Here is a 14,196-nt window from a genome sequence, read left to right as displayed (position 1 = left end):
CAGTTCCTAATTTAGCATAGTTATGGCCCATTTGATTTACTAAATAAAAAAGTCATTTTCTGCCACTTACGATTTTTTTAAACTGTAATAAATATTAACCTTATTTTTCCTTCCAAACTTGGTAATAAAATTTAAATGCCTAGGGAGGGTCGACCAAGTTCCGATTGCCAATTTGTGCCGACATTATTTGTAGTGGAGTATGTTACTGGACCTTGGATGTACATGAAAAATATTCATTTTCGGCCATTTTCCTGTGCAAATATTTGTAACCAAATGTAAAACCGAGTTTCTTAAAAGTTTGTATAAAATAGCCAAGGTAAAATGCCTTTAGCGCTTCAGGCAAGTTTATTGTTAGTTAAATAAATCGTGCCAGGTCCCTGTGGTTAAATTGTGAACGCAATCTTCTCCATTTAGGCCGCATGGGGCTAGGGAGAGGAGAGTCATCACATTTTCACACATCTTACACTCTGAACCCTATAGACTTCATTTTACCCCTTTTGCACCCTCTTCAACCACGGTTTATGCCTATGTAACCCATTAGATATATAAATCATATATATTATATTATTATTATATATATATCCTTGGATAATATGTATACTTGTTAGTAATTCTCAAAATGATGTCCGTCGCTCAGGTCCTGTGGTTACGTATAGTTTAGCATATTATGTAAATTTCTGCCTATGGGGCTTGGGATATGGAACAGTTCATCTTTCTTACGGGTACCAGACATACAATACCCGTGAACCTATCTAGATATGCGTATGTTAATTTCAAACTTTTGGACCCAATGATGCTAGATATGTTACATCACGTGGGTTAACATTCCCACTAACATCCGTGGTTGCCTTAGAAATTGTACAATCGTTAACATTCCGTTGTTTGGAAGTCATTGTTTATTTTCCAACTTGTATTGATATAGTTGTCACTAACAAAGTGATTAGAAAACAGCCATTTGCTGTTGAAACATTTTTTCAACTGATTTGGGACTAATATGAAAAATTAGCGCTCAAATATGAACATCATTTAGTTTAACATCTTATAATTTTCAGCTACCAGGACCAAATAATCCAAATACAATACATTGTATTATGTTAGTCTGTATATATTGTACGTTCTATTGTGGTCATGAAAATGCTCCTCATTTAAATATTTGGATGAAAAATGTCAATGCCATGATTTTTCATTTTGATGTTACATCAATTCGATATTGCTTTGCCATATTGATGAGTGAAAAATCAAGTTCATCCATCCTGCGAATCGCCAGCTTTTAGCGCTATCGGTTCTAGGGGGTGGCGTGTTGCATGTGGGGACGTTCCTAGTCTAGCGATATACGTAACGCAAGTGCAACCACATAGGTAGCACTTAGGTCGGGGTTCACGTGGCGCTTCAAGAAAAACTGAAGGTCCGCGGCATGTTTCCTAAATTAATGTTATTTGCGCAATAATCTCGTGGAAATTTTCATGCTAAATAGTCTATACAACTGGTTACTGCACGATACGTGATGTCGTTAGATATCTCGCTCAATATACAGAATGGGGTTTGAAAGACTGTAAATTGTTATTCTGAGCACATATTTTCAGTTTAGAAAGATTCCATTTTGCACCCTTTAAAACAAGGATTAAAACTAACTTTTAGATTAGATATATCAAAGATGTATAATGTGGCTTACTTATAAAATATCCATGTTGATATATCAGTCCATTTTGATAGCAATATCATCGGGTTCAAATGTCATGTTTGGACTATTTGTAGGGGTGGGCTGAGATTTAGTAAGGACATCTTATGTATAAAAATGCTGTGGTATGCAACAACGTCAACAACTAAGCATAATCTTTTTACGTAGTAAAATCACAAAAATAAGGGACTACCTGTCCGGCAGTTTAGCTAGAATGACTGGCTTATCTTCAGCACGTTTCATTGCAAAAGAAACATCTTAAGCTGGCCATAACTATGCCACGATTTCTCCAAAAGGGGTTTTCTCCCACCTAAGGATCCTTAGATCCTAAGAACTTACACAACAGTTTAGTTTTTAGTTGTTTGTTGTTTGAAAACTTTTAAATTTTTTAAACTGATGATATAAGTTGTCAAAAAACTGATTAGAAGGAATAATTGTGCTTGTTGGAAGTAAACATTTTTTTTTCTGCGTCAAGCCAAATATGAAAAATTAGTGAAAATATCACCAAATTTTGAGCTTAACATCCACGATTTTTTTCCATTTCCTGCGGTATGACAATCACTACATATAATTGGATTTATTTGGTCCTGATATGTAGTGGTTGTTCTATTGTGGTCTTTCTGATACCTCATTGTCTACTTCGGTTGAAAAAATGTCAATAGTTATGTCTATTTTTCAATTTTTGTAGTGAAATTCGTGATGGTAGGGCCATATAGGATGGAGCGTCACAAAACCTGAAGTTCATCCCAACTTAAGCAGTTGTTAATTATTGGTTTTGGAGGGTTAGGGAGGGGGGTTGCATGTGGGACCCTCGTAGCCTATGCCTACTTGTAGGTAATCACTATGTCGAAATTATTGGCGGCGTCAAGAAACATGAAAAATACTCTGCGAGATTTACGGGACATTAAAATATGTCCCAAAACAAATAGAATCTATGGTTTTCCGCTGGATAAACATTTGTATTTATCGACACGAATTTCATCAAAATTTTTGATGTATTTATTGATGTCATATTAAGATTCTCGGTAATTGTTTTGATTACTGGTCAAAATCAGTTAATATTTTACAAGAGTTACTAGACTTTAAAGATGGTCAAAACGGACAAATTATTTTTGTTTCTGTGCGTATAACGTTTGTGTTTTTAATTAATCCGGTTATCATCCAATATTATGTATTATAAGGACTCTTTCATTATAGGGTTGTGATCGGTTAGGGATATTCTACCCGAGGGTCACAAAATGTACTAAAACACGTAGGCTTGCCGAGGTGCTTTTGGCAACATTTTGTGATACCGACGGGTAGAATATCCCTATCCTTCATATCCACTTATAAAAGAGTTTTTTTCACTTTCATTACCTCGACGTTTTATTGCATATTTACATACTTTAAATATCCCGGTCATTTTGTAATAAATTCGAAGAAATCTACGGCTGAAAGTCAATTTTTTCATACATGAAACAATTTTTTTTTTGCGTGATATTTATAAGTCTTATAAGACCATATTTATAATTTGTGTTTTACATATCCTAAAAATACGACATTTTGGAGAAAAAAAGTAGATACACCTTTTTTTGAGTAAAATAGGTAACTATTGACAGGAACGGCAATATTCATGATTCAAATCGAGGTTGACATCTGATTGATCAATAGGTCATCTGCTGGTAGGAAATCTTGTTAAGGTTCTGATTTTTATCCAGGTGGCTGACTAATTGAAAACTCCTTTTTTCAGCTCTTCAGTCACAACTTAACATTTGTTTCCGTAATATAAGGAAGCAGGTCGGGGAATTAATACATACTGTTTTAGGCAAATTTTGTACTGTTCAAATTCAAAGCAACATCTGGTGTCCACGCTTTAATTGCAAACTTCAATAATGTCAGCTATTGCTATACCATGTATAGTGTTGAATAGACTGACATCCTTTAATAATAGACCATATTTTTGTTTGGCCATGCTTTATTTGTCACACAAACTCAAGAAAGGCCAAAGTTTTGCTTTAGATTGAACGCCCAATCATGAGCTATTGAAGTTCCGTTACCTAAAAAGATTGTGTCAATGGCCGTTAAAGGCCTCTTAACATCGATCAATACTGCACAATTTGCACAATAAAAGTCCCAGATTGTCGTGAAGGACAAAACCAATGACTCATCCTCGATCCTCCAAGGTTTACTCATTGTCGTTAGCATGTCATAGATAAACTGATGGCTCTTTGTGTGAAAACATATCTAGATGAGCAGGTAGTTTGGTACTTTTATGTACATCAAATGAATTGTATAATGATACACTGTAGTTGAGACTGGCTTTACTGTTGGGCGTCACTGTCCCTTTTATCTTCATATGAAATCTCTGCAAGCCTGTGTCTAGTCAGTATTTTCTTTCTTGCGTCTTAACTGACTCCAAACTGAAGACAGAAGTATGCATATATTTAAACAGTTGATACAATGTAAATGAAAACGTCGAAGTCTTTTAGGTTTAAAGGTCTCAATAATCGTGACTGTATTCATATCTGTATTCTTTGCGATTGATACTTGTGACAATTACGGTTTCGATTTTTTATAGCAAAATGAGTGACTGTATTGATGGAAATGACACTACCGATATTTTGTATTAGTGAAGTTATAATCAATGTCCTAGAGTTGAAAACACTTTGCACCTTGTTCCAAAGTAACAAAACGAAGCGTTGTATGATAGAGATACAATACGCTTACTTGTAAGTTGCACTGCAACCTCTTTTGAGTAAATATTGCAAACTTCTACTGATAGTTAATATATTTCTAACTTTCACTTGGTAATAAACATTACAATCTCTTATTGGTAGTAAATATTGCAAATTTCTTTCCCTGTAGTTACAATCATTTGTCTTACCGGTAGAAAATATCTGCAAAAATCAAACTGGTCAAATAAGTTCGTAATTATTGCAAACTATTTCTGGTAGTTGATATGTTACAAAACCCCCCCTGTTGTAGTAATATTTTACCAAACTTTCTGATTGTAACATTACAATCACTCTTTACCCCCCAGTATATATTACAAACTAACAATGGTGGTTAACATTTACAAACTCTTAGTGGTAGTAACTTACAAAAACTCTTACTGGTAGTAAGTAACATTACAAACTCTTACATATTAGGTACATTATAAACTTCTCTTACTGGTAGGAAACATTACAAATTCTTAGTGGTAGAATTATTACGGCACCTGTAGTGGAGTAGATATATTACAGGGCTTTAGTGTAGGAAAATATCACGGCTCTAGTGGTAATATTACAGGACCTTTTGTGGTAGAAAATTTTACTCTTTGTGGTTAGAAATTAATATTAACAGCTCTTAGTGGTAGAATATTACAGGCCCTTTAGTGGTAGAAATATTTACTGGCTCTTAGTGGTAGAACTAATACAGGCTCTTAGTGTTAGAATTATTACAGGCTCTTTGGTAGTAATATTAACAGGCTCTTAGTGTTTAGAAATAATTACAGCTGCTTAGTGGTAGAAATATTACAGGCTCTTAGTGGTAGAATCGATTACAGGCCCTTAGTGGTTGTAATTATAACAGGCTCTTTAGTGGTAGAATGATTACCAGGCCCTTAGTGGTAGTAAATATTACCAGCCCTTAGTGGTAGAAAATTTACAGTCACTTAGTGGTAGAAATATTACAGGCTCTTAGTGGTAGATATATGAAAAAAAATACAGGCCCTTAGTGGTAGAAATATTACAGGCCCTCTTAGTGGTTAGTAATATTACAGGCTTCTTAGGTGGTAGATAATATTACAGCTCTTCTTAGTGGTAGAAAATATTTACAGGCTCTTAGTGGTAAGAAAATATTACAGGCCCTTAGTGGTAGAAAATAATACGGCTTTTAGTGGTTAAGAAATATTACAGGCTCTTAGTGGTAGAAATATTACCGGCTCTTATGTGGCTAAAAATATTACTGGCCCCTTAGTGGTAGAAATATTACAGGCTACTGTATGGTAGTAGCATTAACTGGCTCTTTGTGGAATATTTATTTAAACAAACTCTTACCTGGTAGTAACATTAACAACTCTTACTTAGTAACATTACAAAACTCTAACTGCAAACTTTACTTGGTAGAAATTTTTCAGGCTATTAGTGGAAAGTAATTATTACGGCCTCTGTCACTGGTAGAAAATACAAAACTCTTACTGTAGTACATTACAAACTCTTACGGTAGTAGCATTTAAAAAATCTTACTCTGGTTAGTAACATTTACAAACTCTTACTGGTAGTAATATTACAAACTCTTAGTGGTGAACCAACTCATTAGTAATACACATTACAAACTCTTACTGTAGTAGTAACATTACTGGTACATTACAAACTCTTAGTGGTAGTCAAACATTAACTCTTACGGGAGTAGCATTACAAACTCTTAGTAAGTAGTATTACAAACTCTTACTGTAGTACACATTTAGGTGGGTAGAAAATATTTACAGTCTTATTAGTGGTAGAATTATGATAGTAACATAACAAACTCTATACTGGTAGAACATATAAACTCTTAGTGTAGTTACATCAGGTTCTTAGTGGTAGTAATATTAGAAACTCTTACTGGTAGTAACATTACAAACTCTTTACTGTAGTAAACATTACAAAACTGTTAATTGTAGTTACATAACAGGCTCTTATGTGGTAGCAATAATACAATCTCTTAGTGGTAGCAACGCATTACAATACTCTTACTGGTAGCAACATTACAAAACTCTTAGTGGTAGCAACATTACAAACTCTTAGTGGGTAGTACATTACAAACTCTTAGTGGTAGTTAACATTACAAACTCTTACTGGTTGTGGTATTAGAAACTATTAGTGAAGTTACATTAACAAACTATTGCTGGTAGTAACATTACAGAACTCTGTACTGGTAGTATACATTACAAAACTCTTACTGGTAGTAAACATTACAAACTCATACTGGTTGTAACATTACAACTCTTTTACTGGTAGTTACATTACAAACTCGGTGGTAGTAACATAAAACTCTTACAGTTAGTAACATTACAAATCTTACTGGTAGTAACATTACAATCTCTTAGTGGTAGTTAGTTTCAACTATTAGTGGTTGTAACATTTCAAACACTTAGTGGTTGTAACATTACAAACTCCTACTTGTATCTACATTACCAACTCTAAGTGGTAGTTACATTACAAACTCTTACTGTTAGATACAATTACAAACTCTTACTGGTAAGTAACATACACTACTCTTAGTGATATTACATTTACGAAACTCTTACTTGTAAGTAATATTACAAAACTCTTACTGGAGTAAGTAACATTACCAACTCCTAATTAGTAATAACATTACAAAACTCTTACTGGTAGTTACATTACAAAACTCATAGTGGTAGTAACATTACAAACTAGTGGTAACATTACAAACTCTTACTTGGTAGTAACATTACAAAACGCTTAAATTAGTGGTAGTAACATTACAGATACTTAGTGGTAGAACACATTAACAAAACTGGTACTAAGTAGTTAACATTACAAAACCTTACTGTGGTTACATTTAAGAAACTCTTAGTGGTAGTTACATACAAACTCTTACTGGTAGTTACAGTTACAAACTCTAACTGGATAGGTAACATTACAAACTCTTAGTGGTATCAACATTGCAAACTACTTACTGGTAGTAATCATACAAAATCTCTGAGTGGTATCAACTTGCAATTTCTTCTGAGTTGCACGTCATTTTTTTCGCAATACAAATCATAACATGGGCCATAGTTTTGCTTCTATTATACTAAATCCCCAGTGTTGATCAATCCGTAATATTTAAGGCCTTGTAAGTTCGATCAATACTGCGACATATGCACCTTAAAAGACCCAGATTATTAAAATAATTGAATAATGACACACTGTAGTTGACTGGCGTCGTTTGCTGTTGGGCGTCTCTGTCTCTTTGATCTTCACCCGTGATTCTGGTCAGTAGTTTTCTCTAACATCCTGAACTGCCTCCAGTTTAACTATGACACAGTCCAGGGGTTAGAAGTAATGACAGAAAATATGAAGCAAATCGTTGATACAATGTAAATAAGAAATCGATGAAGTCTTTTATAATTGCCTTTCTAGGTTTAAAGGCCTCAATAATCGTGACTGTATTCACATCTGTATTCTCTGTGGTGATATTTTTGATCCTTATGGTTTCGATTTCATAACAAAATGAATGAACAGGTTGATGGTAATAGCACTACCACTAATTTTATTGTGATGATAATGTCTTAAAACGATAAAGATAATATTCCCCAGCAACAAAAGTCTTAATGGTAAAATGCGATAAAGTGAAGATAATTAATGCGTATAGAATAATGCGTTGTTCCCAAAGCAACAAAATGAATGACAGGTTTGATGGAAATTAAACACTACCACTATTTTGTATTGTAATGAGAATAATGAAACGTTAAGTGAATTGTCTTAACGATAATGGCAGGTTGATGGAAATAACACTACCACTATTTGTATGCGTCTTGTTCCCCAGCAACAAATGAATGACCAGGGTGATGGTCAATAGCACTACCACTATTTGTATTGTATTTGAACGATAAAGAATAATGCCGTCTTTTCCCCAGCAACAAATGAATGAATTACCACTATGTCTTAACGATAAAGAATAATGCGTCTTGTTCCCCAGCAACAAAATGAATGACAGGTTGATGGAAATAACACTACCACTATTTTGTATTATGAAGATAATTAATGTCTTAACGATAAAGAATAATGCGTCTTGTTCCCCAGCAACAAAATGAATGACAGGTTGATGGAAATAACACTACCACTATTTTGTATTATGAAGATAATTAATGTCTTAACGATAAAGAATAATGCGTCTGTGTTCCCACAGCAAACAAAATGATATGACAGGTTGATGGTAATAATACACTACAGTATTTTGCAATATGCCCTAACGATAAAACAATTTGCGTCTTGTTCCCCAGCAACAAGATGAGTCGTGTAAAAGTTGAGGCTATTACAAACTCGTAATGGTAATAACATTGAAAACTTCTACTGGTAGTGAAATTCGATTAAGTAATGAATACTTCATATCATAATTTTTTCATTAAAATTTACAAATTAATTTTCAAAGACACATAAATGTTTTCGTTAATAAATAATAATGCATATATGTGTATTAAAATTACTGAAGTATTCATGTCACTTTTTTTAACTTCATCGGGGTTTGAAAGAAATTTTGATTGCAAACTGTGTGAATCCGCGTTGCGGATTCTCACAAAAGATTACAACCAAAATTTATTTCATAACCTGATGAAGTTCAAAAATAGTTACATCAATGTTTATTAATGTTTCAGACTGCTAGATTACATAAAACACATTTAAACGTACGATTCCATTGACTTTCCAATGAATTTTTTTTTTGCTAAATCACTACTCAACTTCGATGTCTCTATTGTGACGTCATGATAACGTCTGGTTTTCGTGCCATCCTTGGATTTTTTTCTTCATAGTATATGAAGAAAAATTATCTGCCAATCAGAAAGTTGGGTTTAGTATGAAAACAAATTAAACATTAATAATAAACAGTTTCAACGCCAAAAATAACATTGATTAAAAGTTCCAGGAATTGTAAACGGGCTTTGTTAAGTCTTTAAACACGAATTAAATTTTTGCGATATCGCAAAATCAGGATAATAAATTTGCGTATTCTCACTACGTGAGGACATTTAATATCCGTGAATGTTGCCCTCGATGTCAAATTAATAATTAATAGCTCAAACACAGGTTTGACGATAACCGGAAATCGCGGAATTGGTAAAAATAGGGCATTCTGTAACTGTCAGGAGTTTTGACTTGATTGTGGATGGATCTACGACGCAAAATATTTCATATGCACTTTTGGTCTAACATAGCGGAATTTTAGACCTGAAAATTGTGGCATTCCCTAGTCCATCTTTAAACTCATCAAAAATTGCTTAAAGATAGATTTATCACTGCCTCTTTTTTCAAAATCAAAATAATGTTGCACCATTCATAGGCGACCGTAGACATTGTTGGGAAGATCATGCTATGGTACATATAAGCTTTCAGCAAATCAATAACCATTACTTAGGCTTTCAAATCTTGACGCTTTATCATCTAAATCGATGATTGGGATGAAATTAATGCATTGTTCATTTTTGGTATTTGGCGAATTTTCATTGTTTCTGGAACTAGGTTGCTGCGTCTATTTTCAACCGGCTCATTGGGTGTATTGGATTTAAATGTCGTTTTACTTGTTAATGTAAATTCGCACAGACGAACTGGGTTTTTTTCATACATTGATCTTTTACTGACGTGCATGTGTAATTCACAATCAAACCCACGGACGCTTTTAAAAGTAATTGCTAATAAAAATGTAGCAACGCCATAGTAAAGGTATCGACGTACTTATGTTTCATTATATGGTTATATACCGTACAAGGATTGCTTAATGGGACAATTCAGTCTTAAAGTACATTAAGATTTGCATATATATCGGAAACAAACCAGTTCTAATGGAAATTAGATTAGTTGGATTTTCTGTGATATGCCAGAAAATTAAAGCCCACTGTAGTGAAATGTATGTAAAATGTTCAAACTCGCTTGCTGTCCGCCATTACACATTGTGGTCGGACGTCTTGTATGCCGAACCCCGACAATTGCCATTGTAGTGTGTGAGTATAGAAATCAAGGAAAGTTTGACTTTCGAAGAAAGGGTTAATGACCTTTGCTGCGTTTCAAGAGATGTCAGTTCAATGCAGTATATTACTCGATTACCTTCACCGAGGTCATTTATAATCTTTAGTAATGACCGTTAGGTGACAGACTATTTGTTTTCATACAAAGCGAAATAATCTTTATATAAGATCTTCTCAGAATAGCTTAACATGGCCTTGTTCTGTGTGAGAGTGGTAAAAAGACGGGTGGATGTTAAAGTGTAACTGCAGTGGTTATTGATGCTATGCTTTTCTGATAATTTTTTGTATCTTTTTTATCTTTAGAAACAACACATTGTAACATTATCTTTTTGAAAATCCTATTATGCATTATTCATCTCATTCTTTCATCACCAATTTCTATCTCCCAGCTATGTGCTACTAATAATCATTCATATCGCCAATTCATCTTCAATTTCAGTTTTGCCTCTAGCACAAGCATTACTATTACTAGACATCATAATTACTCTCTTTCATCCAAATATTCATAATCTTGCGATCCACTCATACAATTCTATATTCTTTCATACTCTAATATACAATATAAACCTGACATGCATTAATGCATAAATTTGATATTTTGAAAAGGATCATAAAATTGCTACAGAATATGACGAGTCCAGTATTAGAAGATATCAAACACTAATGGCAACAGTCAATGTGCAATTAGACCAATAATGTAAGAATTTGGTATAAAATAGAATACGAGTGATAAGACTGTAGTAGGTATTTCGAAAGAATAACTGTAAGAATATATCAAGAAACTTAAAACCTGAACGTGTACTCTCCAAATGAATAAAGTCTAAGGTTCTCTAGGGTTAGGATATCCGTATCTACATGATATATTCATATTGGGTTATTTTTCTTCGATGCACAAATGAAAAGGGTGATAGATATGTCTAAGAAGCATTTCATCGCAAGAGGATGATGAGTTTGTCGCTCGCAAGTGGCAACGGATCAGATAAATGTTGGGAATTTAAAATTAAACACCCAACCCCCCCAGAACTAGCCGCTTACCTTAATCTTTGTCTATAGCAGAGACGGCTTGCAAGTTGTATGGTTGACTGGATGATCAAATATTTATCAAATGCTAATCTCCTCTTTCTGGATAGTAACATCCATGCGCCATAATCTACAAAGTCTACCTGTCCTGGCGGATACGATAGCGCCAACACTCCAGTAACGTCAACCGACGCCATATATCACATATCTGTCATATTTTGTAAATACATGTATTTGTTTGCTGTTTTGTTTATTGTTTTCATTGTAAATTTCATTCATTATGTAATCTTCCATTTTGGAGGAAATAAAGATAATAATAGCTATTCTGTCTCTCGGAAACACAGTATCTAAATTCCACCTCGCTCGCTCCGTTTAGGCTGATTACGTGGTTAACCGTCGACGATGGGCTAGTCGAAGCTTACCAACGATGTTAATGAACGAATGTAAAAGTCTCGAACCAGATTTGACAAGATTTAATGAATCAAGGAACATTTACTCCCCTGGAGTACCTGACTCAATTCCCCTAGCCTTTTCTACATTTTGCCTTTGTTTCATTTTGAGTACGGATTATCGTTAAGTCGTAGTCACATCCCACCGTCCGTGTTGTTTGTTTTCTTGAAAGAGCTGCAGTTAGTACTTGCCAACGTATACCGTATCCACACGTCTTGGCCTGTTTGGTGATTTACGGAGACAGTATAATCCTCTATAATCTGGGGATTACTCTTACTACCGTAATATCCACTCCTGGATTATCTGTCATAGTACAACTGATGGCTCTGTCAGAGACAACAGGTGAGCAGGTAATCTAGTCCTATGATGTTCATAAAAATAATCGAATAATGGTACGTGTACATTGTTGTTGACTGTATGGTTTTGATGTTGGGCGTCGCCCTCTGTAGTCTTCACAGAAAGTGTTGTTCTTGTCCTGAAAATCCTTCAGTTTTGCTATGACCTAATCCAGGGATGTGTATAACGACAGTGATAGTAGCCCCTTGATAGTTGTTGCCATGGGTTAACTGTGTAACATAAAATTTCTTTGAGTAGGAATTTTGTAGTTTACGATATTTTTGGAGTGTGCCATAAGCTGATGCAAATTTGTCTACCAACGGAATACATGAAAAAAAACATGCCACACAAAAAAGATGAATTTACGTTGTATATCGAATATTCGTGTTTTGCAGTAATTGTTCATGTTCTATGTTTCCATTTGTTGTTGTCTTCAATTAAATTGGACCACGACAACCCTTTTATGGAGTAATTAACAAACAACACATTTTCTAAAGACAATTTAACCACTTTTAATGTTTTTGGTATCATACATTACAATAAAAATCTAAAAAAAATGATCATAAGTTCAATTCAGGCGGGTTTTGTCAATGGTCGTTACATAGGGGAATGCACGAGGATAATTATTGACATTATGGAAAAAACCGAAGAAAATAATATTCTCTTAAATTTAGAGTAAGATGCGTTAAAATCCCTGCATCCGACTGACGTTTCAGATGTCTTTCTGAGAACTCTGTAAATGTTGGCTTCAGTAGATATACAGTAGGCTACAACCAACGTACTATAGGTCATTAATAATTATAAATGCAATCCATTAAATTCTTGATGTTGTCGTTATGTACAGGAGAAACACCTCAAAACCTTCGGGCCTCGCATTGTCCATTATCTTGACTAATCTACAGTTTGAGGTGTTTCTCTTACTTAAAACATGGCTATGATGTCATCAGAGTGCCATGTTTAAATAGTAGGTACGTAAAATGCCATGATACTTATGATGTAACATAAGATTCTTTCACATGTGGATATTAATTAAGTATAGGGATATTCTACCAGAGGGTCACAAAATGTTGCAAAACCCTTCACATTTCACATGTTGCTATTAGATACAACATACTATACACGATAAAGAAATGCCTTTACCGTAACATGCTTCAGTTTTCAGTTATGATATGGTGTTTTTTTTTGATATATGTGAACTGTTCAATCGCCATTACACATAGTCTTGTATTAAAGATGCCGAACCCTGACCCTTGTCTGTGTTGTAAAGAATATTTTGTCTAGAACTTCTCAAAACGCTCTTACAGATGTGTTAACATTATTAGATGCATGTTCTTGTCTAAAAGTAACTTCATCAACTCCTCAGTGGTTATGTATTGCTTTTGTTTAACGTGCGTGACTTTGACTCGGGCAAGGGTACAGCGTACATGTTGTGTACCTGCTTAATCGTATTGATCAACGATTTGGAATTTCAATGATATTAATTAAAATACTGGTGTGGAATTTGTCACTATTTTTTACCATATTTTTCATAAGGATTGTAGAACAATACATTTATGTCATATTTTGCTTCGTGGTTATGTAACGAATTAGCCTCACTGAATTGTCCCTTTAAAGAATATTTATAATGTATTTTTAATAACTTTGGTACAGCAGTTGTTGAAAGTCGGTACATGTAAACATGCCTTCATTTTAAACTGGTCGCCATAGAAGTTACGATTATTGTCGAACGGAAGTCGGAAAGTTCAGATGTCCCCACCCTCGGATATATACCATTGTCTTAACTCCACTACGCTCAAGCTAATAAATGTGGGTAACCGACGACGATGGCTCCCTTGGGACCTAGTTGTTCTTATTTCATTTTCAATTGCTGGGTTCAATGTAAACATTAACTATGATTTGCGTTATTATCACTGTGATCATAATCCCCGATAGTGTTAATCTTATTATGAATAATTATATATATATATACAACAAAAAAGAATGACAAGGCAAATTGAAATATTTGTAATCTGTCTTTGCATTGTTA

The sequence above is a fragment of the Argopecten irradians genome, chromosome 11, assembly GCF_041381155.1.
Source record: "Argopecten irradians isolate NY chromosome 11, Ai_NY, whole genome shotgun sequence".
In the NCBI taxonomy this organism is placed as follows: domain Eukaryota; kingdom Metazoa; phylum Mollusca; class Bivalvia; order Pectinida; family Pectinidae; genus Argopecten; species Argopecten irradians.
This window is presented reverse-complemented; position numbering follows the sequence as displayed.